This window comes from Bubalus kerabau, chromosome 7 (assembly GCF_029407905.1).
Source record: "Bubalus kerabau isolate K-KA32 ecotype Philippines breed swamp buffalo chromosome 7, PCC_UOA_SB_1v2, whole genome shotgun sequence".
NCBI lineage: Eukaryota > Metazoa > Chordata > Mammalia > Artiodactyla > Bovidae > Bubalus > Bubalus kerabau.
This window is the reverse complement of record NC_073630.1, coordinates 37389411-37415860: the sequence shown is the minus strand read 5'-3', so window position 1 is coordinate 37415860 and position 26450 is coordinate 37389411. Positions and strand designations below refer to the sequence as shown.

Here is a 26450-nt window from a genome sequence, read left to right as displayed (position 1 = left end):
TGCTAAGAGTCGGACACGACTCAGCAGCTTCACTTTCACTTTTCACTTTCATGCATTGGAGAAGGAAATGGCAACCCATTCCAGTGTTCTTGCCTGGAGAATCCCAGGGACGGGGGAGCCTGGTGGGCTGCCGTCTATGGGGTCACACAGAGTCGGACACGACTGAAGAGACTTAGCAGCAGCAGTGTATCTTTAGGGAATGATGAACACTCAAAACTAGTTTTAATTATCAATAAAAGTTAACTATCTCTAAGAATATAGTATAATAAAAGTATGGTACAGCACTGTACAAACATTTCCTGTACTTTGAATTAGCCAAACAATACTTGTGAACAGGTGTGTGTGTGTGTGTGTGTGTATAAACTGTAAAATTAAGATATTATTTTTAAGACTTTTAAACTTCATAAATGATCATATACATATATGACATACATGTATACACACATCCCTTTTACTGAAGTTTTTTTCTTTTTTCTTCCAGTTTGCGGTGCTAAAAAAAAAACGATAATTTTTATGGTTATACTTTACATGTATGATCTGGCATATGGCTTAAAGCTTATTTCTGGAGATAGACATACCTGGTTGATTCATAACTCTATTAGTTTTCCATATCTGGCATAACAAATTAATTACCACAACCCTGGAAGCTAAAAACAATAGAATGTTTTCATCTTTCAGCTCTGAAGACTAGAAATCCACCATTAGTGTCACTGAACCAAAACCAAGGTGTCAGCAAGGCTGTGCTCCCTGGGAAAGTTCCAGAGGAGAACCTGCTCTTTGCACCTTCCAGCTTCCAGGGGCTGCCAGCATTCTCTGTGACCATACCTCTTTCAGTCTCTGCTTCTGTGGTCCCATGACACTCTCTTCCATGAGCCACTGTGTAAAATGCCACTCTGCCTTCCTCTTATAAGGATGCATGTGGACAACCGAGGATATCTTCCCACGTCAATGTCCTTTACTTCAAATATCTGCAAAGACCCTCCCTTTTGCCATTTAAAGTAGCATTCAAAAATTCCAGGGATTGAGAGTAGGAGATGAGTATCATTTGGAAGGACATGTTTTTTACCCTCCAGATCCACTAACTATCTAAATCAACTTTGGAAAGTTACTCAAACTTTCTAAATCTTAGTGCTTTTCTCCTTGATGGACTAAAAATAAGAGTAATAACCTTGTGAGGATATAAATAAAGAATATAAAGCATTAAACACAATTCTTTACACATGTTAAATATCAATAAATATTGCCTATTGTCATTTTCATCTTTGCTCCATTCCTTTTTTTTCACTGCCACTGCTTCACTAATATCCTATAAAAGTGTTAGCACTTCACTATGAGGAGAGTATTTAAACATTATTGATCCACTCTCCTTACAAGTTGCATGGCTTTTCCTACTTCTGTGGCCATTTCCTACGTTTGCTACCTCCTTGCTCTGATTCCAAATCCTCCACTAGTATCATGAGGACCCAGTATGTCAAAATACAATGTTAAGAGGAAGTCACTTTTACATGAATTTCAGTTAATAATTTCACAAATTAGTTCAAATTTGCACATAGCACCAGACAGAATTACCTTAAATAGCATCTCATTAGAAAAACCTGAACTAGGTTGAAGGATGACCATTCTACAACACTGATTATCATGTTTTATGAGGCATATATATATATATATATATATGCGTGTGTGTGTGCATGTATATTGGAGAAGGAAATGGCAACCCACTCCAATGTTCTTGCCTGGAGAATCCCAGGGAGGGGCGAGCCTGGTAGGCTGCTGTCTATGGGGTCGCACAGAGTCGGACACGACTGAAGCGACTTAGCAGCAGCAGCAGCAGTGCATGTATATATACATGCACACACATATATTTCTGATTCCAATTTGAGAATGTTTATTTTGTAATGGAAAAATAAAAATATTATTATATGCAAAATACAAGTATAAAATTGATATTATAAAATATAAATGTATTACTGAGTTAATCCTGAAAGATTTTTATGAAAGCAGCTGTGGTAATAAGAGTCTTCTAATCTTCCTATATCTCTATAACCAACCCCATTCTAAATTAACTGAATGCCTTACAACTTTCATGACATTTGTAACTTATCTTTCAAGTATGTAGTACAGTCTGTAAATGGATATTTATTTTTATAATTATTTGATGTTCCCACTAAACCATAAGCTTATAATGCATTTGCTTTGTTTGTGGTTATGACCTCAGTTCATGGTCAACAGCAACCAATAAGTAAATATTTTTGAATAAACGAGTATCATTTTTGAATAAACTAATACCACTGTTCTATTCTTCTTTTATTAAATTTTCTCTTAAACTGTCAATTAATCTTCTGAATGTATACTGGATAACTCACAGAGCAATTTTAATATTTGTATAACGAATATGTGGAGAACATCTTTAACCCTGTACTTGAAAATGTTCCTTTTACCACAAATTATAATTTTTATCCATTTATAATTTAAGCTAATATACAAAATTAAACACTGCACAATTTTACTACCTTATGTGTAAACTAGTTTCTAAATAGAGGACTGTGACTAATACAATTTTATAAAGTAAAAGATGCTATTTTCTGATAATATGTTTATTAATATTCCACAAAAGAAAAAAGAATCAATGTTAATCTGTTATGAGTAACACATTAAGCCTCATTATTGAATAAGTCATTTTTGTCACTAACATCAATAATTTGGGGGGACACTTGCTTGAATTCATTTTAGTAATTAAGAAGAGTAGTATTTTACTTTAACAATTTTTTTTTCATTTCATACTTTTTGAACAAGAAAACTTAAAACTTTTACTAATGAATATAACACCTACTGAATATATCTGTATTTTATATATCGGAAAGTGTGCAAACAAATTTAATTTAAAAATGTCCACAAAGATAGAAAGTTTAGCAGATTTATTGAAGTATATAAATGAAAAGTATTAGAAGACTGAGCCATTTCCTAAAAGTAAAGGAAACTGAAATTTATGCCTTGGTTAACAATTTTACAATAATGACAATTTACTTTTACAAGTACATGAACACAAAATAGATTTTCTAAATGTCTGCACAGTGTGATACAATCTGGAGTTAAATCTAGATACAAGAAATTTTGCTTTGATTTTCAATGGGACTTCTCTAAAAGTGATGGCATTTTGGCAAATCTAATACAGTTATGTAAAGTTTAAAAATAAAATAAAATTAAAAAAAAAAAATAAAAAATAAAAGTGATGGCATTTGAATCAGTACTTCATATTTAAGAACTACATATATTAGAAAATACATTTCTCCAGAGTTTGGCTGTATGGGGTCGGGGTAGGGGCAGAATGCAAGTTTGACAAATTACACCAGAGCCTTTAGAACATAATACACACATAAACAACACATATGCATCTATATACGTGCACTTGTGTGTATGTAAATACAAATAGGACATAACAGAAATAACTAATTTATGAGCGCATGTTTTAAGATGCCATCGTGTCCGACTCTTTGCAACCCCATGGACTGTAACCTACCAGGCTTCTCCGTCCATGGGATTTTCCAGGCAAGACTACTGGAGTGGGTTGCCATTTCCTTCTCCAGGAGATCTTCCTGACCCAGGGATTGAACCCGGGTCTCCCTCATTGTAGGCAGACGCTTTACCGTCTAAGCCATTACTTTACTTTACTTTAAGCTGAAACAGTGATCGGTTATACTTGTGTCACCTTACGAGAGAATGTGATAACTCAGACACCTGGAGGCTCCCTGAAGCAACAGCCGTGATCAGGGAAGGTGAAGTCTGGCAGTGACCGCCCAGCAAGGGGACCGAATGCACAGGTTGTCACACAGAAGAGGCTGAACTTCATCCAGAACAAAACAAAAATGTTTATAATCTAAAAATGTAATATAAATTTGATAACAAAATAGTTGACTTATAACATGTAAATGCAATCATAAAATTATTAGTTTAGAAGATAACAGGTGAATTATTCAAATGATAGAAATCTTATTGGACAAATTCTTCAGAAACCCGCCAGAAGAGTACAAGGTTCATTAAAAATCTAGCACTGATATTGAAGTAGATGTGAGAGGATGTACAAATGGAGAAAATGTCATATAATTCTCGCAGCAGAGAGCAGGACATCAGTTCAGACTGGAATCTGGCACAGGACACAAATCTAGGTGAGACATAAAGAACAGAGCAGAGGTTTCTAACAGGGTACCAAAACGACTCGAGAAAAATGGGTAAGATCAGAATTGAAAGACTAGACCCAGGGCATAAGGTCTAACTGGGTCTCAAACCAAGAATGCCACGTTACTGTAGAGAATTAAAGCTCCTTCAGTGCAGCCTGCCTCACGAGACTGAGACAAGGCAGAAACTACAGATGGAGCCCAGTTGCCTCAGCTGCCCAAACAAGTGCCTTAGAAAGAGACGGGATCTCTGCCTGCCCCTCCAGTTATTGCAGGGTGCCATACTCTTGGAAAGGATGCAGAGCTGGAGACTGGCATGAATATACTGGAACAGCAAAGAGCTTGGGAATCTAGGCTAGGGACAAATAAAGCACTGAACAGCTGACTGGAAGGAGCTCAATGCAAACACAAGACTGGGCGAGATAGAAAAAACTGAGTGACTAGAGATCTTGGTATGGCCACCAAGAGCAGAATTATTTTCTTCTTTCTCTTTGATTAAACAGTTGAATCTAATGCACATAAAATTTAAAACAGTAAACAGCTGTAAAATTTTAAAGTCACTATGCTAACCATATTTCTATTCATTTGACTATTATAATATAATATAGTATATTATTTGTATGTTATATATACAGTAATATATTTTCTGGAACATTCATTTACCTCATACTTGAAAATATTATAAAACATCTATAAACTATTAGAGATATTCAGGAACTACTATCCTTTAGCCTTTATTTTAATTTGTAACTTTCTAAGGAAAACTTGTTTGGGGGAGAAATGTGTGCAACTTTCACTGAATCCTCCTTAAAAATTTGGTCATTACTTTCAAGTAAATTTAATATGCCTTATAAAAGAGCTCTACTAAATTGAAACTGATAGGATTCATTTACCTAAAGTCTCCAGTTGGCAGGCAAACTGATTAAAATATTATCGTACATTCCTTATGTCAGCAAGTCGTTCAACATATTTCAAATGGCACATTGATGCTGTGAACTTTTCGTTCTATGTCAGAAGAGTAAATGTGCCCGGTAATCTTAAAAAAAAAAAAAAATGCAAACTGAAAATAGACATTCCAGCTACTGTATATTATCACATTCTGCTGAACTTGGAAACAAGCAAGAAAGAACATTATTTGAAAGAATGGTGATAAAGTCATCAAAGAGCAGGACATTTAGTAAGATTTTTTTTTTTTTTTAGAAACATGGCTTTATTTCTACTAATAATAGTGTTATTATTAAAGTTTATCAGTTGAGACCTGCAAAGTTGTTTTTATGATTTTTAAAAACTATTTGCCAAAGTTTAGGCAGTTTTTCAATTGAGAATACACTCTCCAGATGATATAAATTGTTGTTTAAAGCTAATGTCCTTTTATTTCCCCATTGTTACTGCCTCTTATTTAAAGTTACAAAAGACAGTAGGAGATAGGATTCTGGGAGCAAGACAGTGAAGTGATGTGAAAAAAGGGCCATGAACCAAGGAATGCAGGCAGCATCCAGACACTGGAAATCAAGGACTATTTCCCAGGAGCTCCCAGGAGGCACGCAGCCCTGACCAACACTTGGTTTCAGATTTCTGAGAACTAATGGGGAGTGGCCAACTGAGTGGAGTGGAAGGAACTTGAGCTCCCCTCCTCCCACTCTCACACCAAAATTACAGCTATTTACAGAGCAACCATCAAGGTGAACAATGTGACACTGACCAAAAACGTTTCCCACACCAACAGATATCAAAAGAGAGCCACAGTGAGACAGGTAGCAGTGCAGAGGTATAGTATAGTCAAGAGCCACACCTCCAGGAAAGGTGACCCATAAGTGGGAGTACAGTCATAACTGCAGAGGTTCTCCCCAAGGACTGAGGGGTCCAAGACCACATCAGGCTTTCCAGCCTGAGGACCTAGACCAGGAATATGAGCTCCGAGAATATCTGACTTTGAAGTCCAGCAGGGTGTACAAACAGCAGAGCCTGGGGGCTGTAGGAAACACACACTCAGCTCTTAAAAGGCACACACGGTTTCTTATACACGCGAGACCAGGTGCAGAGGAAATAATTTGAAAGGAACCTGCATTAAACACATTTGCTGATCTTGGGGAACCTCCAGAGAACCAAGACGCAACTGGGAGTCCCTGGGGGGACACAGATGCTGGTGGCAGCCTTCTGGGGGAGATCGTTCTACAGGAAGACACTGGTGCTGGCAAGTACCATTTTGGAGTGTTCCTTCTAGCCTATTGGAAAAGAAGCTTAACTGCCCACCAGTCAGTCCAAGTCCTTGATACCCTCAGCCCCGCAACCAGCTAAGTGGAAACCCAGTCCCACCTACCACCAGGGCGACTCTACACTTGGGCTCCCAGCAAGCAGCCTTGAGACCTGGCACTGCCCACCAACTGGCAAGGATAGGCTCAGACACCCCTGGCTTCATAGCCTACTGTGCTGGAAAGACTCCATGTACCAGTTGACTGGCACAGCCCCAGGTCCCAGAGCCAGCAGCTGCCCAGGGCCTGGCCCCACCCACCAGCAGGCCAGAATCAAGACCCCCCAGATATGACAGCAGCTGCCAGGACCCAGCCATGCCCACCAGAGTATCAGGATCAGATCAGACCAGGGGCACTGCAATCAGTCGTGCCAAGACCCAGCCCCACACATCAGAAGGCAGCAGCACCCCACATAGGAGCATCCCTAGATCATATAGCTCTGCTGACAGGGGGGGACTGCGCCGCTGGACACCATAGGACGTCTGCTACATAAGGCTGTATATCCAAGGTTAAGAAATGTAACCAACATACCTAACAGACAGAAATAAAAACAGAGACTCAGGCAAACTAAGGCAACAGAGGAATATGTTCCACGTGAAGGAACAATATAAAACTCTAGAAGAACTAAGGTAAGTGGAGATAGACGATTTACTTAATATGGAGTTTAAGGTAATAATCATAAAGATGCTCAATGAACATGGGAGAAGAATGGCCGAACACAGTGAAAAGTTTAACAAAGAGAAAATAGAAAGAACCAAACAGAGCTGACGAATATAACCGCTGAAATAATAGAAGGCATCAACAGCAGGTGAAAAAGATACCAAGAAATAGATCTGGAAACTGGAAGATAAAATAGTGGAAATCACCCAAGCTGAACAGAAAAAAAAAAAAGAAAAAATTTTAAAAAAGAAAAAAAATATTTTAAAAAGGAAAGTTTAAGAGACTTCTGGGACAACATCAAGCATATGAACATTCACATCATAGACGTCCCAGAAGGAGGAGAGAGAGAGAAGGGTCAGAGAAATTATTTGAAGCAATAGAGCTGAAAACTTCCCGAACCTGGGGGTGAAAAAAAACAGACGTTCAGGACCAGGGAGCACAGACAGTCACAACAAGATCAACCCAAACAGATCTACACCAAGACACACCACAATTAAAATGACAAAAATTAAAGAGAGAATCTTAAATGCAGCAAGGGAAAAGGGAACTCCCACAAGACTGTCAGTTGACTCTTCAACAGGAGCTTCACAGGTCATTCATATATTTAAAGCAATGAAAGGAAAAACAAAACCTTACAACCAAGAATACTCTATCCAGGGAGGTGAGCAACATGCCAGAGTAAAACACTACCTTTAAATATCCTCTTCAATATATAGCCAGAAAAACATCCCCGAATCTAAAAGGTGCCTCTACCCAACACAACAGGAGGCCAGAGAACTTCCCAATGCATCGACCCCTACACATCCAAAGGTGGGAGGACTGAAACACACCGATGAGCTGGAACCAAGGGAGCAGCAGAGTCAGTGTCTTGGAGTCCCAGCCCTCTGACCATGGCAGCTGAGCCCACAGCCTCAGAGAACCAGGAGCAGTAGGGCAGGTGGCATACACAGCTCCAGCGTCCATTCCACAGCCACACCCTGGCCACAGGGAATGGGGCAGTGGGACCTGGATCCAGTCCCTCCCATGCCGACATGCCCATGACTCCAGCCCCTGCCCCTCCACTTTCGATGGCAGATCCTGTGCCATCACACCAGACACAGAGAGGAGGCAGCTGTACAATCGGGATATCCCTGGCCACCCTCCTCCTGTTACAGCAGCCAAGCCTGTGACTCAGGGGATCCTGGACATGAGGCAAGAGCCCACCATCCCAGTGACAACAGCAGCTACAGCAGAAGCAAGGCAGCAATGACCCCAGATGCAGAAGAAGCTGCAAGGAAGGCCCAGAGCCACAGTTCTTAGACAGACTGTGGAGGCTGGAACATGCCAGGTCTCAAATATAACCAGAGGCACTCAGTAAGAGAAACCAAAAATCTGTGTTATAGTGCCACCTACCAAAAAAAAAAAAAAAAAAAAAACAAACAAAAGAAAGAACTGTAACATCTAACCTTTCATTTCAAATGCAGAGACAGGACAATTCATTAAGTATCATGAGGAAGCAGTCACACTGCACCACAGAAAATAAATGACAATTCTCCAGAAACCAACAAAGCTGACAGAGAATTCAAAATAGCTGTCAGGAAGAAACTCAGTGAGCAACAAGAAAAACGCAGAAAGGCATTTTAAAGAGGTTGGGAATAAAAGTAATAAACAGAGGAATACTTTACCAAAGAGACTGAAACTCTAAAAAATAATCAAACAGAAATTCAAAACCAAAAAGTTCTTCAGAAGCTGAAGAACTCAAGAAATAAGATGAAAAATATTTTAGAAAGCAGTGGAAATTAAGAAGACCACATTGAAGAGAGAATCATCAAGCTCTAAGACAAAAAATCTCCCCGGTTGTTCAGATGGCAAATCTGAATTTGCTTGCAATGCAGGACACCTGGGTTCAATCCCTGGGTTGGGAAGAACCCCTGGAGGAGGGCATGACAACCCACTCCAGTATTCTTCCATGGAGAATCTCATGGACAGATGAGCCTGGCAGGCTACAGTCCATGGGATTGCAAAGAATTGGACACGACTGAGTGACTAACACTTTCACAGGACAGAAATATAGAAATGATACAAGTTATGAGAGGAAAAAGAAATAAGACATAGAAAACAAAATTCTATGAGAGCCATGTGACTCTCAGGAAGGGCTATCTTAGGGTAACGGATATTCCAAAAGAAGAGAAAAAGAAGGAAGCAGAGAGTTTAAAGAAATGAAAGCTGAGAAATGGGGAAGGAACTGGATATACAAATCCATGAAGATGAGTGAACATCTAATCATTATTTTGCCAACAAAGGTCTGTCTAGTCAAGGCTATGGTTTTTCCAGTGGTCATGTATGGATGTGAGAGTTGGATGTGAAAGTTGAACTGAATCAGTTCAGTCAGTCAGTCGTGCCCGACTCTTTGCAACCCCATGAATTGCAGCACACCAGACCTCCCTGTTCATCACCAACTCCCGGAGTTCACCCAAACTCATGTCCATCGAGTCGGTGATGCCATCCAGCCATATCATCCTCTGTCATCCCCTTCTCCTCCTGCCCCCAATCCCTCCCAGCATCAGGGTCTTTTCCAATGACTCAGCTCTTCACATCAGGTGGCCAAAGTACTGGAGTTCCAGCTTCAGCATCAGTCTTTCCAAAGAACACCCAGGACTGATCTCCTTTAGAATGGACTGGTTGGATCTCCTTGCAGTCCAGGGGATTCTCAACAGTCTTCTCCAACACCAAGTTCAAAAGCATCAATTCTTCGGCACTCAGCTTTCTTGACAGTCCAACTCTCACATCCATACATGACCACTGGAAAAACCATAGTCTTGACCAGATGGACCTTTGTTGGCAAAGTAAAGTCTCTGCTTTTCAATATGCTATCTAGGTTGGTCATAACTTTCCTTCCAAGGAATAAGCATCTTTTACTTACCTCAATGCGAAAATACCTTCTCCAAAAAAACTTTATATTAATACTGTTGAAAGTCAATAACAAAGAAAAAAATATAAAGCCCGCCAGAGAAAAGAAGGATAGTAACCTACAAAGGAACCCCCATTAGGCTCGCAACAGATTTCTTATCAGAAAGCTTACAGACCAGGAGAGAATGGAACGACATTCTTGAAATTATAAAAGATAAAAACTGTTACCAGAGAATACTCTATCCAGGAAAGTTGTCATTCAGATACAAAGCAGAAACAAAGACTTTGCCAGACGAACAAAAGCTGAGGGGATATATCAATACTAGATGTGCCTTACAAGAAATGTTGAAAATAATTCTACCAGAAACAAAAAAAAATACACAAAACTTTGAGTAAGGTGATAAACAGAACCAAAAAACTGTAACTCTTTATAAGAAGAGCTTTTCAAACATGTTATTATACCATAAAGGTTAAAGAGACAAATAAAGCGGAAAAATAACTATACCCACCTCAATTTGTTAATAAACTCACAATATAAAAAAGAAAAATTGGAGACAACAAAAACATAAAATTGGAAGAGGAAAATTGAAAAGGGTACAGTGAATGTCAACAGCCTCAGCACCCTAGTTCTATTAATTTCACACAGAACGCCAGGACAGTTAAATGGGCATCGGTGCTCTTTACAATATTCTTATCAGCCAGAATCAACAAACAACAAAACCCTGACCATCAGCTGTACAACCAGGCAATCAGACATAGGAAAATGAAGCACTGCTGCTATTTCCATGGAACAGGGCTAAAACTCTGTATTTTATTTTTTTTTTTAAGTAAAATGTATTAAATGCAGGTGTGTAAATAAACAGTACATTTTGGAATTTGAGTAATTAATTTAGGGAAGAGCATACGTATCATGGCGATATCTCCAATTAATATCCTTTACAAAGAATCAAGCAGAGCTGAGCAGACATCAAATCAGTCATTTATATAAGAAACAGTAACAGGGTTACTGTGAGAACATAAATCTAAAATAAACCATTTTCTGTCTACCAAGGAAACTTTCATATTTAGTTTTCCTAAGTCAGGTCCAAATCAATCAGCAGAAGATATTTTAATTTATTTAGCCCCGGACTAAATCTACAGGATTTGCCTGGAAAATATAACTTGTCCATTTTGGACTTAATAAAATTCCTCAAAAAAACACTATATAAAATAAATAGACCATGCTACAGCGTAGTAACTGTAGTCAATAATACTAAATTATATATTTAAATCACTAAGCGAGTAGCTCTTAAAACAAAAATTCTCACTGCAAAAAAATAAAATTCTAACTATGTGTGGTGATGGATGTTAACTAAACTTTTTCTGGTGATAATTTCACAATATGTTAAATAAGGAATCATTACATTTGGACACCTGAAGCTAATATAATGTTATGTGTCACTTATATTCCAACAAAGATAAATTATTTTTAAAAGGAACATTATAAAGGGTATCTTCAACATGGCTTCTCTGGTGGCTCAGCAGTGACGAATCTGCCTGCCGATGCAGGAGATGTGAGTTTGATCCCTGGAGAAGGAAACGGCAATCCACTTCTTGCCTGGGAAATCCCATGGACAGAGAAGCCTGGAAGGCTACAGTCCATGGGATCACAAAAGAGTTGGACACAACTTAGCAATTAAACAACAACCTTCAAAATAATGTGTTTTTCACTCTGCTTTCCCTTCTACATCAGATGCTATAGGTACCACAGTGCAGTGAAAAAATATAGCCAGTGACATTGAAAAATGGTAGCTCATTTGTAGGTTCCACCACTCTTGTTTCCTCAGGTCTCTTTCAAAGCTCCTTGTGTTTTTGTCACTACCTCTGTCCCTCAGGGAGACAGGGTATTATTTGGTAGAGGGAACAATGAATTTAACTGATTGACCAAACCATCATGATGACCCCAATGCTATAATCAATGAAACCCACTCTCACATTCCTGGGACTTACCAGTGTTTATTTTACAGCTCAGAAAAGCCACCCATTATGAAATGGCAAGTCCAAGGAAAATGCAAACGAGTGTCTATAGTATCTTTGCAAAGTGCAATCCAGAAAGGGCTTAAGTTTTTGCTACCTTTGGAGGGGAAAGGAAGAAGGGTCTAGTAACTATGTGTTTTACAGATGTGCGTGAACATGTTTAAAGACATGGTAACAGGAGAGTAGTGTTTAGTTTCCTCCTAAATGAATATCTCTTTATTGGTCCATGCTATCTTCCTGTTGCTAGACTTTTTTTTTATAGTTTCTTCAGAACACCAACAGATAGCATGAAAATGAGTTACTTCCCTATTTTTCTTACAAATAGCTGTGAAAAGAAGAGAAGTGAAAAGCAAAGGAGAAAAGGAAAGATATACCAATTTGATTGCAGGGCTCAAAGAATAGCAAGGAGAGATAAGAAAGTCTTTCTCAGTGATCAGTGCAAAGAAATAGAAGAAAACAATAGAATGTGAAAGACTATAGATCTCTTCAAGAAAATTAGAGATACCAATGGAACATTTCATGCAAAGATGGGCTCAATAAAGGACAGAAATGGAAGGGACCTAACAGAAGCAGAAGATATTAAGAAGAGGTGGCAAGAATACACAGAAGAACTGTACAAAAAAGATCTTCACGATCAAGATAATCATGATGGTGTGATCACTCACCTAGAGCCAGACACCCTGGAATGTGAAGTCAAAGGGGCCTTAGGAAGCATCACTACAAACAAAGCTGGTGGAGGTGATGTTGAGCTATTTCAAATCCTAAAAGATAATGCTGTGAAAGAGCTTCACTCAATATGTCAGCAAATTTGGAAAACTCAGCAGTGGCCACAGGACTGGAAAAGGTCAGTTTTCATTCCAATCCCAAAGAAAGGCAATGCCAAAGAATGCTCAAACTACCGCACAACTGAACTCATCTCACACACTAGTAAAGTAATGCTCAAAATTCTCCAAGCCAGGCTTCAGCAATAGGTGAACTGTGAAATTCCAGATGTTCAAGCTGATTTTAGCAAAGGCAGAGGAACCAGAGATCAAATTGGCAACATCCACTGGATCATCAAAAAAGCAAGAGAGTTCCAGAAAAATATCTATTTCTGCTTTATTGACTATGCCAAAGCCTTTGACTGTGTGGATCACAAGAAACGGTGGAAAATTCTGAAAGAGATGGGAATACCGGACCACCGGACCTGCCTCCTGAGAAACCTGTATACAGGTCAGGAAGCAACAGTTAGAACTGGACATGGAACAACAGACTGGTTCCAAATAGGAAAAGGAGTACATCAAGGCTGTATATTGTCACCCTGCTTATTTAACTTATATGCAGAGTACATCATGAGAAACACTAGGCTGGAAGAAGCACAAGCTGGAATCAAGATTGCCAGGAGAAATATCAATAACCTCAGATATGCAGATGACACCACCCTTATGGCAGAAAGGGAAGAAGAACTAAAGAGCCTCTTGATGAAAGTGAAAGAGGAGAGTGAAAAAGTTAGTTTAAAGCTCAACATTCAGAAAACTAAGATCATGGCATCTGGTCCCATCACTTCATGGCAAGTAGATGGGGAAACAGTAGAAACAGTGGTTGACTTTATTTTTCTGGGCTCCAAAATCACTGCAGATGGTGATTGCAGCCATGAAATTAAAAGACACTTACTCCTTGGAAGGAAAATTATGACCAACCTAGACAGCATATTCAAAAGCAGAGACATTACTTTGCCAACAAAGGTCCATCTAGTCAAGGCTATGGTTTCTCCAGTAGTCATGTATGAATGTGAGAGTTGGACTATAAAGAAAGCTGAGTGCCTAAGAATTGATGCTTTTGAACTGTGGGGTTGGAGAAGACTCTTGAGAGTCCCTTGAACTGCAAGGAGATCCAACCAGTCCATCCTAAAGGAGATCAGTCCTGGGTGTTCATTGGAAGGTCTGATGCTGAGGCTGAAACTCCAATACTTTGGCCACCTGATGAGAAGAGTTGACTCATTTGAAAAGACCCTGATGCTGGGAAAGATTGAGGACAGGAGAAGGGGATGACAGAGAATGAGATAGTTGGATGGCATCACCGACTCAATGAACATGAGTCTTGGTAGGCTCCGGGAGTTGGTGATGGACAGGGAGGCCTAGTGTGCTGCAGCTCATGGGGTCGCAAAGAGTCAGACACGACTGAGCGACTGAACTGAACTGAAACTGTAAATAGGCAGAAATTTCAGCATGGAGGTCCCTAGTAACCATGTATCATAATCACTTTTTCTGCTTTTGCCCTTCCCTGCATTGAGTATGATTAATCTGGGCTGATTTATGAACAGGCACCCTCCCTGATATTCTATGCTTGGTCAACTGAACTTTCACCTTTTCCTGCATCTTTCCTCCAAACTCTCCTTTATTCATTTTTCCAGTTGTCCTAGCCTAGCCTAAACTTTGTTTATCAAGACACAGATCTTGTATGTTTGTCTGTTTTTAGGGGGGGGAAGTGATTGGGACATCTCTTTCCCGTTCCAGAATATCACAGTTAAATTTGAGGTGAAAAAAACGTGCATTTGAATCATGAAGGAGTTAAATTATGTCTGCCCTCCTTAATTCTCCATAGCTTTCTTATTTGACTTCCTTATATCTGATTTTGTCACTGTTTTTATTTCATCAGAATTGACTATAATCTTTACAAGCGCCCATCGCTTATTAATTTATACATGGATGATAAAATGAAGTTGGAATTTGACTATTCATGGCTGAATTATCCTAGTTATCTTTTGGTCCCTTCATTTCCCCATTTTCCCCAATCTTGTCAGAAGCAGAGGAAGAGATAAGGGATAAAACTCAAATTCCTCAATTTTAAGTGCTCTCATCTGAGTTATTAATAGACTATGTTTTTGATATAATTATAAATTATCACTTACTAATATTACATTTTTATGACATATCTCATCAGTATTTCCTACTTTGACATGATATAAAAATTACCACTGATTTGTGTCAAGCATTATGCTAACACTGTAAGATTATCTCATTTAATTCTTATATATAACCCCACATAGTAAGTCACTAGTAGCCCCATTTTGCAGATGAGTCAAAGAGAGCAGAAGTTCCACAAGTCAACAGAGCTTATGGGGAAGAACTCAAATTCAAATCTAGTTTGCATAACTCTAAGTGAAAGTGAGAGTGAAAGTCGCTCATGTCAGACTCTTTGCAACCCCATGGACTATAAAATCTATGGAATTCTCCAGGCCAGAATACAGGAGTGGGTAGCCCTTTCCTTCTCCAGGGGATCTTCCCAACCCAGGGATCAAACCCAGGTCTCCCACATTGCAGGCGGATTCTTTACCAGCTGAGCCACAAGGGAAGCCTAAGACTACTAGAGTGGGTAGCCTATCCCTTCTTCAGCGGATCTTCCCAACCCAGGAATCGACCCGGGGTCTCCTGCATTGCAGGTGGATTCTTTACCAACTGAGCTATGAGGGAAGCGTAACTTTAAACTTGTGTATTTAATGACTCAGATTTTAGAAATTTTTGCATTTTAAGTTAATTATAATTTTTTTTAAATTTCAATTACTTCACAACTCTACTTAGAATTTACAAGTACTATTGGTTCTCAGTGGCTTAGGAAAAAGCATAAACCTAAAAGTAAACCACAGATAAGAGGACAGTGAAAGTGACTGACAGAAAGCTTTTGTTTTTGTAACATGTCTGATAACCCTGAGGAGTCCATCTCCAGCACCTTCATCTTGAATGAGCATATTGCCAGTGTATGAAATGGCTACTAATAAACAACTAGATATGGAGCCCAATTTTAGAAAGCCCTGAGTAACTTAGACACCTGCTTGAGAACCCCTTTCCTGTCGGGAGCCGCGTTAGGCATTACTGACAAAATGGAGGCACGGCCCCAGACCCCTCTCCTCATTCCACAGGCACGGTCTCAGGATGAAGGAGTTAGGCCTTATAATTCTGACTTGTCTTTTCCTCTCCTCTGCTGAGTTGACTGAAAAAGGAATATTAAGGTGCTTATTGTTCTTGAGAGGAGCATGAGAAGGCACAAAGCCTTCTGCAGCTGTGCACAGAAAATAATTCATATAATCACTGACATTTGTTCAAGGACTTTTACAAAAGAGCGTTCCAGGATGAGCACATAGGCCATAGCTTGAGGCCATGGGAGGGATTGCTATCTGAAGCCTATTTGTGAGGAAAATGTTTATGGCAAAGGAGTTTACTGAATTTAGGGCTTAGAAATAATTAAAATAGTTAGAAGTTAAAGATTTAAGGGATGTTGTAAAGTTAGCATATTTTACTATAGCTTATAGAAGTTAGGAATTTTTAGAGACATTAGAGCCAGAAGCCTTTTTAAGAGATAGTGAGCTCAGGATGTTAAGGGCAAACAGGATTTAGGAAGATAAGTAGTAAACTGAAGAATGTAGCATGAGTTACAATGTAATCACAAGTTAACTATAGGACACATTAGAGGAGGTAGATAATAGATGATAAGGCTGATTCCAAGAGAATCTCTGAAGCAGGAACTCTGAAGAGCAATAACGATTTATGGAGAAAATAAATCTGGGTCAGTGGGAACTGAAAATATCAAACCTCTGACCTAATGCTTTTGTAAAAGTATAAAAGAGAATCATAAGCTTGAAATAAGCAGGCAGTCCAAAAAACTGTGAGAGTTTTTGAGAGGCTGTCTCATTCGCTGACACCATCCATCTCTTCAGGTTAAATGCCTGGCTGCTGGAGCTGGACTCTGGTACTTTCCCACTCCTGTGCCCTAATTTCTGCTCTTATATTTTATATTTATTTAAAATTTGCCAATAAAGAGCAGATTCACAAAACCCTAGGCACCCCACCTTTGACCCCAGTCAAGGCAGAACCCCAGGTCCATGTTCCCTGTGTATCTACTCAAACCTTAACTATGTAGCTCTTCATGTGCCTGGTATACCCTCTGGGACTGGGAAGTAACAGATGTTTTCTCAAAGCTCTCTGAAGGCTGCTGCTGACGTGCATCTTGCAATCATTGTAAGAACCACAAGGCCTGGTCCAGCCACAACACTGACTCCAAAAGGGGAAGTATCTATGGGGACTTGCCACAGGTAGTAGAGACTCACATGAGTGCCACAGGTATTAAGAGCTGATTTTAGTAATGTCACACATACAAAAGCCACTTATTTATATATAAATATTTTTATATATTTATATAATGTATATATAAATTTATAATTTTATAAATTTTAAATAAATTTTTATATTTATAAATGAATTTTATAATTTTATATTTATAAATTATATTTTATTTGTAAAATTTATAATTTTATATTTATAAATTATAAAATTTATATCTATAAATTATAAAATTTATAAATATTTATATTTATATATAAATAAGTGGCTTTTATGTGTGTGTGTGTGTGTGTGTGTATATATATATATATATATAAGTTTTCCAGTTATCTACTACTGTCCTAAAACATAGTGGCTTATACAACAACAACCATTTTCTTAAATTTCAAGGTTTTGTGGGTTAGGAACTCATGCAAAGCTTGGGTAAGAAATTCCTCTGTGGCGTGAAACATGAGCAGGGTTTTCTGTGGTGTTCTGCTGCTAGAAGGGAAAATCTGGAAGATCCAAGACTGATGCTAACAGATTGTCTTGATGGAAATGAATAGAATCCCAGGCTCAGCTGAGACAGTGGACCATGAAAATTACACTTAACCTTTCCAGCATCACAGATTCAAGGGTAGTCAGAAGATTTACATGTCAACTCTGAGTTCAGAGTCACAGCGTAATGAGAGATTGGAGGAAACTACCCGTGCTGGATAAAGAATCATTCCTGTTAGCAAAAGCCATAACAAAGCCCATCAAGGCTCAAGAAGACATATCAGGACCCCATCTTCATGAGGTACCTGCCATAGCCAGTGCCAAGAGACGAACCAAGCTCTGGGCTAAGTACCATGCACAAATCACCGCCCTCAATTCATTCATAAAGTCCATTTTATACACCAAAAATGAAGGCACAGAGATCAAATAAATTGGGTGAGACTTCAATCTGGGATATTCCACTGAAAAAACAGAAACCAGGGAATCAGGGGTATACTTTCAGAAGAGAAATACATGCTCTACAAATCCACAAATAAAGGATAAGTCAATTCACATGTATTGACAGCAGTATTAATCTGTCATACAATGTATTGAGAGGGGAAAAAAAAAAAAAAAACCCTCCAGAAACAAAATGATAACTTGTAAACAGCAACATACAGCAAAAAATCCAGTTTATTTAAAATACTAATGAAGCAATGGTATGGAGCTAAAGGTGGAAAAATAATCATGCCATAAAATGTCATAAAAATGCACCATATTTGTAACAAGGAGTGTGAGTGAATGTGTGTGTGTGTGTGTGTGTGTGTGTGTGTGTGTGTGTGCGTGTGTGTCTATGTGTGTATGTACAAACATTGTTTGGTAGATACAAAGATACAGAGAAGAAGGACAAAGAAAACATGAAACTCTCAACCAAGGAAAACTCATAAATATACATGACTGTCAACAGCTTTCTAAAGACAGGTACACAATCAGCATTGGCTCCACAAAAGCTGCTGAACTTTTCTGACCTCCAGCACTACAGGAAACTGTTCAGTGGTAACTTTATCCTCAAGAGCTAATTGACTGGCTTGTAATTTTATGCAAATTTCTACCTGGTAATTTCAGTCTTGGGGCGGGGCAGGGGCAGAGAAGAAAGATTTCCCTTCCTGGAATGCATAGTTCACAGTTAATAATTACAACAAGCACTAATAAGTAAAGAAACAGTTATAGCTTAAGGAGAACACAGCCAAAGAAGCATTAATTTTCCTCATTAAATGTACTTAATTAGCACAGCTCTCCTCTGCGGGCCAGGAAATAATGAGACCGTGACAGGCCCTAAGAACATGCTAAACCTGTTTGTTTATTTGTTTTTCAAAAAAAAAAAAAAAATCCCCAGCTATTACACTTGCAGAACCATTTAGAAATAATAAGGAAAGTAATTTATGTCAGTAAAAGTCAACAGTACATTTCTATAACTCTGTGATCACACAGCCAAAAATATATATACACTCACTGCTGCTGCTAAGTCGCTTCAGTCGTGGCCGACTCTGTGCGACCCCATAGATGGCAGCCCACCAGGCTCCCCCATCCCTGGGATTCTCCAGGCAAGAACACTGGAGTGGGTTGCCATTTCCTTCTACAATGCATGAAAGTGAAAAGTGAAAGTGAAGTCGCTCAGTTGTGTCTGACGCTTAGCGACCCCATGGACTGTAGCCCACCAGGCTCCTCCGTCCATGGGATTTTCCAGGCAAGAGTACTGGAGTGGGGTGCCATTGCCTTCTCCGATACACTCACTACTTAAGCTATAAACCTCCCTTTCAAAATTGGTTGAATTTTTTGAGCACACAATGAATTGATGAAGAGTGTATCTGTAGTTGGTGCACACAGTTAAACAGGAATTTGTAAACATCCCAAATACCTGAGATGCAGCACATGTTGCAGGAAAGATAATTAAACAATCATGTGACAACATGCCTCATTCAGCACCTTCGAGTATTATGAAGTAGATGTCATCATGTCCATTTTATGTATGACAAGACTATGGCTCATTTCATACATGATATTTTACATGTTTCAATGCCATTCTCCCAAATCTTCCCACCCTCTCCCTCTCTCACAGAGTCCATAAGACTGTTCTATACATCAAACGAGTTGCCAGTCCAGGTTCGATGCACGATACTGGATGCTTGGGGCTGGTGCACTGGGACGACCCAGAGGGATGGAATGGGGAGGGAGGAGGGAGGAGGGTTCAGGATGGGGAACACATGTATACCTGTGGTGGATTCATTTTGATATTTGGCAAAACTAATACAATTATGTAAAGTTTAAAAATAAAATAAAATTTAAAAAAAATAAAAAATAAAAAAAATAAAATAAAATGAAAAAAAAAAAAAAAAGACTATGGCTTTTGAAACTGGTTGTGAAACTGGTTATGAAACTGGCAAAGGTTCTGCTCTAGAGAGTATCCAAAATTTCAGCATTGATCTGCTCAAATCCCAAATCTATTCTTTCCATCTAGGTTTTTGTAGGAGGGAACAGACAATTTCTGAATTCTACATGCATAATCGAGGTGTATCTTGACCCCTGACCATCGACATTTGAACAGTTTTTCAAAGTCAATACCTGGAGGTGGGAAGTGGGGCAGGCAGCAAAACTAGCTCTCCACTTAAATGTCTTCCTTAGAACGAAAAGATTCAGGGCCCCAGTGGCTAGTCTACCATGTGGTGCTAAGGAAATGATATGCTAGTCACCACATTAAATGATTAATTCAACAGGGTATTTAAAATGAGCACCTTTGATTGCATTATACCATGCAAGGGTCAGCGACATACCAAAAAAAAAAAAAAAATACACCACTTTATATGAGCCATAGAAACCTACAATCTCATTTGAAGGCATTAAATGAAATATTAAAAGAAGGACAGTTTGTGGTACTGAACTTCAAATGAGATTGTTCCATGAGTTAATTTAGGAATTAGAGGTTATCCCTAAAAATTAGTGAGGTATACAATTATTTCTGACTCCCTGCCACTTCTGTGTCATCTGAGAATACCTGAGCAATGACCTTAATTGTGAAGTGCTTCTGATCTCATTCTTCTTCTACTTTGCTGTATCATTTTCCCTTTAATAATAATCAGTTCATACCATTGCTTCCCAGATGGCTCTGTGGTAAAGAATCTGCCTGCCAATGCAGAAAACACAGGTTCAATCCCTGGACTGGGAAGATACCCTGGAGGAGGAAGACAGCAACCCACTCTAGTATTCTTGCCTGGGAAATACCACGGACAGAAGAGCCAGGCAGGCTACAGTCCATGGGATGGCAAAGAGTTGGACACGACTGAGTACACACACACAAAACCACACATTCGTTCTTCGATCCTTAGAGTAAATGTGTGAGATTTCATCCCACCCTGGAGCTTTAAGTACCATCAGTACTGTAGGGTAAGGGAGTCAGAGAAGGTGAGGTTCAGAAAAAGAACGAGACCAGCACTTGACAGGAACAAATCACCTTTAATGAGGTGAGAAGGGGCAGCAGTCAGATTAGTGAGCTGCTGCACTAACCCAGGAAAAGAGTAAGTATATATAGGCATGTATGTGGAAAACTACTGTCTTAAGGGGGCCTGCTCTTCTCCAAGGTTGTTCGGAGTAGTTATCTCTTAAACAGCAGGAGCAAGGAATTCGGCCAGAGGGACCAGCTGAGTGCTGGATGTGATCAACATTAATGTCCATTTTTTTCTTCGAGTGAGAGAGTTCTTTGTTTTGCATAGAATGGTGGAGAGAACCTGGAGGGGAGTTTTAATTCCAGGCTAATTTTGAGCCGTGTAACTTTCCTTCGAGTATGCTGACAAATGACCAATTGATATCATGAACACTGGGTCTTCCTGATCTCTGAGCTCATTTACTCAACATATCTTCACCTGTATGTTGAAAACCCATTTCAACATGTGAAATGTGACTCAATCCTTCACCCTTAATAGCTAGCACATATATATATATTTGGTATATTAGATTTTTAATCCTTAGAACAAAACTAGGAGATAGTTTCCATTAAAGTTCTCTTTTCAAACAGGAGGAAACTGAGGCACTCAGGTTATAGTACATGCTCATAGCTAGTAAGTGGATACAAACCCAGTCTGTCTTTGGAGTCCATACAATCAACCATGACCCTCTAGTGCCACATCTGTTCAGACCTACCTCCAGCATATATCTCACACTGAATCACTTTGCATCTTCACTGCAACTATCCTGTGACATACACAAGCATCTCTGCTCAGAGGTCCAACACGTATCTCAAACTATACATGTCAGAACTTTTTTTTTTCTCTCTCTTTTCTCTGATAGAGCTCACCATGTGTCAAACACTGTTCTAAATAATTTTAATGAAGCACCTCCTTCAATCCTTAGGGCAAGTGATGAGTTAGGTATTATAATTCTCATTTCATATATGAGGAGACAAAGGCACAGAATTTAAGATACTTGCCCATGTGATGAAGTCATAAAGATGGAAACAAACACTTTCTGTCTCATGCTTTCACATCCATTGCATGACATAACTCCTCTCTGGGTTTTCCTGCCAAAGGAATGCATTTCTAGCCCCTCCCAGCAAAAATCTCTGGGATTTATCTCTGATTACCCAATTTTACTACTTAATTCTTCCCAACATACAATCATTAAGCAGATCCCCTCAGCACTGTCTCTCCCATATATCTCAAATCTGGTTACTTCTCCCCATTTTCACAGCTATTAATCTCTTGCAGTCAAGTGACTACAATCCACTGTCTCCCCAATTCTTGTTTGTGCAAAGAAACACACACTGAGGCTCCCCCAGGGTTTGAAAGAGCAGACTCAAACAGGTAATGATTAGAGAAGTAGAAAATTCAGGAACAAAGAAAAGTAGGTAATAACAGCTTGAACAACAGTCACAGGACTCCTACCTCCTCCTGAAAGGGATATAACTAACAATCTAATATGTATCTTGGAGTGGTTCTGCAGAAATGAAGACCCCCACTGCTGGAGGATGTTGAGTATCCAATGACCACAAACACATAGATCTCAGAATGGTTTGAACAAGAAGATTGATGATTAAGATTCCCCAAACCTCATGACTGTTATCTCATGACTAACAAATAAGAAGAATGTCCATGAGCTAATCAGAAACCCTACAACCATCACATATACTGTTGGCTTTAAAAGCCATCGGGGAGATCGAGTCTTCTCAGCATTTTCAGTCTCCTTGCTTCGTGTCCTACAGTAAGTGCTGTACTTTCTTTTACCACAACCCAATGTCAGTAGATAGGCTTTGCTGCGGGTTGGGTAAATGGATCTGAGTTCAGAACAGTAAGAGTTTCTCTCACTCAAAATCTCAAGTCCTTTCAAACATTTCCAGTTATGAATCTGACAAGGTAAATATTTTAAAAGGGTTAAGAAGAGTTTTTCAGTATGACAAAAGAAAGAAGAAAATAGTTGTAGTCTACAAGGATACAAGCAGAAATGTGTCATATTTCGTTAAGGGTGAGAGGTGGGTAAGATTATGTTTACCAGAAGCTTTTGGAATTTCTTACAACAGATGACAGAGAGTAATTATATAAATATCTTCAAATATTTTAAAGGTCATATAGTGTGCCATAAAGAATACAGAGACGGAGCCACAGTGAAAACAATGCACAGTTGTGGATGTGACTGGTGATAGAAGCAAAGTCTGATGCTGTAAAAAGCAATATTGCATAGGAACCTGGAATGTTAGGTCCATGAATCAAGGTATATTATAAGTGGTGACAGGAGGTAGCAAGAGTGAACATCGACATTTTAGGAATGAGTGAACTAAAATGGACTGGAATGGGTGAATTTAACTCAGATGACCATATATCTACTACTGTGGGCAAGAATCCCTTAGAAGTAATGGAGTAGACATCATAGTCAACAAGAGAGTCCGGAATGATGTATTTGGATGCAATCTCAACAATGACAGAATGATCTCTGTTTATTTTCAAGGCAAACAATTCAGTAATCCAAGTCTATGTCCGAACCAGTAATGCTGAAGAAGCTGAAATTGAATGGTTCTATGAAGACCTGCAAGACCTTCTAGAACTGATACCCAAAAACTATGTCCTTCTCATCATAGGGGACTGGAATGCAAAAGTAGGAAGTCAAGAGATACCTGGAGTAACAGGCAAATTTGGCCTTGGAGTACAGAAGGAAGCAGGGCAAAGGCTAATAGAGTTCTGCCAAGAGAACACATTGGTCATAGCAAACACCCTCTTCCAATACAAGAGAAGATTCTACACATGGACATCACCAGATGGTCAATATTCAAACCCAAACCAGACTGATTGTATTCTATGCAGCCAAAGATGGAGAAGTTCTCTACAGTCAGCAAAAAAAAAGACTGAGAGCTGACTGTGGCTCAGATCATGAACTCCTTATTGCAAAATTCAGACTTAAATTGAAGAAAGTAGGGAAAACCACTAAACCATTCAGGTATGACCTAAATCAAATCCCTTACGATTATACAGTGCAAGTGACAAATAGATTCAAGGGATTAGATCTGATAGAGAGTGTCTGAAGAACTATGGATGGAGGTTCATGACATTGTACAGGAGGCAGTGATCAAGACCATTCACAAGAAAAAGAAATGCAAAAGGGCAAAGTGGTTGTCTGAGGAGGTCTTACAAATTGCTAAAAAAAGAAAAGATACAAAAGGCAGAGGAGAAAAGGAAAGAAACACCCATCTGAAGGCAGCGTTCCAAAGAATAGCAAGGGGAGATAAGAAAGCCTTTGTCAGTGATCAGTGCAAAGGAATAGAGGAAAAAGTAGAATGGGAAAGACTAGAGATCTCTTCAAGAACATCAGAGATACCAAGGGAACATTTCATGCAAAGATGGATTCAATAAAGGACAGAAATGGTATGGAACTAACAGAAGCAGAAGATATTAAGAAGAGGTGACAAGAATACACGGAACTACTAAACAAAAAAGATCTTCATGGCACAGATAACCATAATGGTGTGATCACTTATCTCAAGCCAGACATCCTGGGATGAGAAGTCAAGTGGGCCTTAGGAAGCATCATTGCAAACAAAGCTATGGAGGTGATGGGATTCCAGTTAAGCTATTTCAAATCCTGAAAGATGATGCTGTGAAAGTGCTGCACTCACTATGCCAGCAAATTTGGAAAACTCAGCAGTGGCCACAGGACTGGAAAAGGTCAGTTTTCATTCCAATCCCAAAGAGGGGCAATGCCAAAGAATGCTCAAACTACTGCACAATTGCACTCATCTCACATGCTAGCAAAGTAATGTTCAAAATTCTCCAACTCAGGCTTCAACAGTACATGAACAATAAACTTCCATATGTTCAAGCTGCATTTATAAAAGGGAGAGGAACCAGAGATCAAATTGCCAACATCCACTGGATCACAGAAAAAAACAAGAGAGTTCCAGAAAAACATCTACTTCTCCTTTACTGATTATACCAAAGCCTTTGACTATGAGATCACAACAAACCATGAAAAATTCTTGAAGAGATGGGAATACCAGACCACCTTATCTGCCTCCTAAAAAACCTGTATGCAGGTCAAGAAGCCACAGTTAGTACCAGACCTGGAACAACAGACTGGTTCCAAATAGGAAAAGGAGTACATCAAGGATGTATATTGTCACCCTGCTTATTTAACTTATATGCAGAGTACATCATGAGAAATGCCAGGGTGGATGAAGCAAAAACAAGCTGGAATCAAGATTGCTGGGAAAAATATCAATAACCTCAGATAGGCAGATGACACCACCCTTACAGCAGGAAGTGAAGAGGAACTAAAAAGCCTCTTGATGAAAGTGAAAGAGGAGAGTGAAAAAGCTAGCTTACAACTCAATATTCAGAAAACTAAGGTCATGGCATTTGGTCCCATTACTCCATGGCCAATAGATGGAGAAACAATGGAAATAGTGAGAGACTTTATTTTCTTGGGCTCCAAAATCACTGCAGATGATGACTGCAGCCATGAAATTAAAAGACGCTTGCTCCTTGGAAGAAAAGTTATGACCAACCTAAAAAGCATATTAAAAAGCAGAGACATTATTTTGTAAACAAAGTTCCACCTAGTCAATGCTATGGTTTTTCCAGTAGTCATGTATGGATGTGAGTGTTGGACTATAAAAAAGCTGAGTGCCAAAGAATTGATACTTTTGAACTGTGGTGTTGGAGGAGACTCTTGAAAGTCCCTTGGGCTGCAAGGAGATCCAACCAGTCAATCCTCAAGGAAATCAGTCCTGAATATTCATTGGAATGACTAATGCTAAAGCTGAAACTCCAATACTTTGGCCACCTGATGCAAAGAACTGACTCATTTGAAAGGACCCTGATGCTGGGAAGGAAGGAAGGAGAAGGGGATGACAGAGGACGAGATGCTTGGATGGCATCACTGACCCAATGGACATGAGTTTGAGCAAGCTCCAGGAGTTGATGACAGACAGGGAATTCTGGCATGCTGCTGTCCATGGGGTGGCAAAGAGTCGGACATGAATGAGCAACTGAACTGAACTGATTGTGTGTTATGTGCTAAGTTGTTCCAGCTGTGTCCGACTCTTTGTGTTCCTATGGACTACCGTCTAGCAGCCTTCTCTGTCGTTTGGATTCTCCAGGTAAGAATACTGGAGTGGTTTGACACGGCCTCCTTCAGGGGATCTTCCAGATCCAGGGATCCAACCCTTGTCTACTTATGTCTCCTGCACTGGCAGGCAGCTCTTTCCCACCAGGGCCACCTGGTAAGCCCAAAGGTCTTAATACTGACAGATGATAAGTTATTCAGAGAAAACAGTCTTACTATTATGTCCATTGCATAATGAAGAGGCTGAAATTGAGAAGGCCAACCATTCTTGTCACAAAATGTCCTTTGTTTAGGCAAAGCTTACCATG

At 39.3% G+C, this 26450-nt stretch overlaps 1 long non-coding RNA gene across 11 annotated transcripts in view; it reads right to left on the bottom strand.

Annotated features, from left to right (window-relative positions):
• Positions 1-26450, bottom strand: part of LOC129657650 (uncharacterized) — a 52569-nt gene that overhangs the window by 19404 nt on the left and 6715 nt on the right. For 4 of the 11 annotated variants that reach the window (XR_008716936.1, XR_008716941.1, XR_008716937.1 and 1 more), the window contains exon 3: positions 5066-5208. The exons of the other annotated variants lie outside the window; for them this stretch is intronic. This is a non-coding gene — a long non-coding RNA (uncharacterized LOC129657650). The remainder of the gene's footprint in view (positions 1-5065; positions 5209-26450) is intronic. 11 annotated transcript variants of the gene reach the window in all.